At 30.2% G+C, this 3,271-nt stretch overlaps 1 long non-coding RNA gene across 2 annotated transcripts; it reads right to left on the reverse strand.

Annotated features, from left to right (window-relative positions):
* Window positions 1-1,337: 1,337 nt before the first annotated feature.
* On the reverse strand, window positions 1,338-2,455 carry LOC109590999 (uncharacterized). 2 transcript variants are annotated; one of them, XR_002189611.1, is made up of 4 exons: window positions 2,434-2,455; window positions 2,329-2,379; window positions 2,099-2,239; window positions 1,338-1,358 (listed from the first exon to the last, which is right to left on the reverse strand). It is a non-coding gene; the product is annotated as an uncharacterized LOC109590999 (long non-coding RNA). The 2 variants fall into 2 exon arrangements; XR_002189610.1 differs by lacking the exon at window positions 1,338-1,358 and having other exon boundaries at window positions 2,077-2,239.
* Window positions 2,456-3,271: the final 816 nt, after the last annotated feature.

Genomic DNA, 3,271 nt, shown 5'->3' on the forward strand with positions numbered 1-3,271 from the left:
AGTAGCATTAAAAGCCGAACCATTATTCTATTGCAAACTGACTGAATGATCGATCAGTGAAGTTCAGTATGTATTTATGTGGTGCATGAATCCATATGATGGCCGGATGCTATTCTAAGAAATAGGAGGCTTAGTTTTTATTAATCAATTCAATGTCTGCCTTTGGGGCCATTACCATTCATGAGTTTTGTTATCTCTATAACATTAGACATTATTGATTATGCTTATAATTGTGATCCACTTCTTTTTACAGTTCTGTCTATATTGAAGAAGTGATTAATGTTTGTACTGTTTGTGTGTGATTAAAGTGCATCAAACCTAACTGTAATTTGAATGTTAGCTGAGAGATAACTGGAAACCAGAAGAGAGATTTAATTGGTTATTCATTAAAAGTGATCACAATGACTGTTGTGACCTGCTATAAAATGTCTATTGCTAATAGTTTACTATACTGTGATTTGTTTTAGCTATATAACTTAAAATAGATTATAATGATGATAAAGGTTTTTATACAATCTCAGTTCATTGTGATACCTATAGCTTTAAATTCTTTTGAATACAATTTGGCTTCCATACATGAATTTATCATTATTTAATTCTTCTCTTTTTATCTTAAACTTTTCTACTGTACTTATATCATCTATCACCAGTACATTTATGTATTCTTCCTTTAAATAGCTAAACTTAGGAATGTAGTGATGGTACATAATTCCTGGAATTGCCTAGTTTGTTTAGATAATGATTCTTGTGGTGAACTTTGTATGGCTTGAGGCAGAGCCAGTTATTTTATATTAAATTTAATGTACAATTGCTCTATCATTGAACCATACATTACAGCAAAGATGAAATAGAAATTATCATTTGAGTTGTTTGTTCTAAATCAATGAGACATTGTTTATTGGGCTGTCTTGCCAATAGTAAAATAGTAAGTTTAAAAGTTGCTATGCCAAGGTACGTCATGCTGCTGTACTTTTACTTTTTATATATGTCTGCCAAGATAAAATTATTAATGTGTTATTGAATTTGCCCATAAGCAGTGTTAGGTGTAGTATCAATGACTTGTTCTTGTTGTTCATTACTGATAGTTGGTAAATCATACAGTGGTCCAATGTCTACTGGTGATCTTTCTCTTAATGTATTCCCTTTATTCTTCATTATACAGTATACAATGATACTAGTAATTATAGATGTAATGAGTCCAGTTAATAGACCAGTGATAGGTACTGCAATAGCAACTGAATGTGTGTGTATAGTAGATACAGTAGATACACACTGTATGTACATATAGTAATGTATTAACTAACCAGAACTAATAATGGATCCTGTACATGTTGACTGTGATATGATGGAAGTAGAGCCTAATAATTGTTAAACTATTATTATCACTAATTTTGGGCGAGGATATTTTGGTCATTTTGATGCTTATAGATATTTTGCGCATAATTACTGTATAGCGGGAAATTTTGGGGAGAATTAAATTTTGAATTGCTAAAATTTGGTGATTGGTGAGTTTTAATTTGGCAAATTAGTGGCCACGTGCCATTGAGCATGCATATAATGGTTCAAAATGGCAGATTTATTTTGGCAAATGGCTATTAAAATGCCAATTTGCCAAATTTAATTCCCTCCAAAATTATACCATATTTATGTAATTATTACTTGTAAAATGGTGATAAACTCCAAAAATTGAAGTCAGAATTCCTTTAAACTTTCTACACAGCATAAGTACATCAAGATGTATCAGAAAACGTAATAAAAATTTGGAGTGATTTTGGAGCCATTTAAAAAAAACAATGGGCTATAGCCTTGGATGATTTCCTGAAATTGAACATTTTAAAAAATTGCCATAAGTCAAAAAATTGAAGTCAGAAGCAGCTCAAACTTTCTACATAGCATAAGGGCATAAATATGTATCAGAAAAATTTGAAGTGATTTTGGAGCCATTTATAAACAAAACCTAGGCAATAGCAACTTATCATTTCACCAAATATTGGACAATTTCAAGGTGCTTACAAGTTGTAATAAAATATCAGTTAGTAAGATAGCATTGCACTGAATAGATTTTAGTATTATAATATAAAATGTATTTAGTACAAACTTGATATTGTTGATGGTTTTATGCTGCTTGAAGTTTCTGATACTAATGTATTATCAATGATTGTCAGAGATATTGAAGTTGAAGTGGATCTGTCATCACTGCTACTGATGATGGTATCACATAAACTCTCAATAACTGAAACTATAAAAATATGAAATAGAAAGCATTAGGTATAATTTACACATGTAGTAGACATTTGTATATACGTTTCTATATTATGTTGTACTAACCAGTTAAAGTGGTTGTTGTTGTTAAAATGGACTGTTGATCAGTTATGTTGACTAAAGGTTAGACACACTACACTAAATATACTCATCAGTTTATAATAAACAAACCTGTGATGTTAATCAGTTGTCCCCTTCCAATGGCATTAACTGGTTGTATGCATATAGTATATTCATTATTGGGATATAGTCCATTAATAGTTACATTAGTATCAGTTGTATTAATAGTATTATTGTGTATGCTAACAATGTAATGTACTGGAGGATAGTGTGATGTATCCTAGATAATATTAATGATTTAGAATTAATACCTTAACATACCGCTGTGTTATTCCACCATATTGTAATACTATCAGTTGATATCTGATCCCAACTAATATTAAAAACTTGAGCTGGTACTATAAGAAATACAATGAGTGTGTGTGTGTGTGCGTGTGTGTGTGTGTATAGTACTTACCATTCCATATATACTGTATTAATGATGAAGGAGGTCCTTCTCTTCCAATAGTATCAATAGAAATAATAATAAATGAATAATTAGTACCAATAATAAGAGAAGGAATAGTTGCTGATGATTCACTACTGATGATATGTCCATTAATATTATCATCACTGATTATTGTAGTATTATAATATTGAATATAGTGTACTTCATCATTCTTTTCATAGTACCAGTTCATCAATACTGTATTGTTATTAATTGGTATTATCTTTATATTACTAACTGATACTGGTACACCTATACATAGATACAGTATTATGATACATATGGTTCATGATGTATCTTACCTGCAATATGTACAGTTAGTGTACTACTGAAATGAACTCCATCTCCAGAGCAGCTAATAATAGTTCCATTAAGTTGTGATGTAGTAGACATATTGACACTAGCAGTACTTGTTAGTGTATTATTAGTAATATCAGTAATTGATAATAAAAATCCATTAAT

The sequence above is a fragment of the Amphimedon queenslandica genome, unplaced genomic scaffold (genome assembly GCF_000090795.2).
Source record: "Amphimedon queenslandica unplaced genomic scaffold, v1.1 AMPQUscaffold_9161_Cont18891, whole genome shotgun sequence".
Taxonomy (NCBI): domain Eukaryota; kingdom Metazoa; phylum Porifera; class Demospongiae; order Haplosclerida; family Niphatidae; genus Amphimedon; species Amphimedon queenslandica.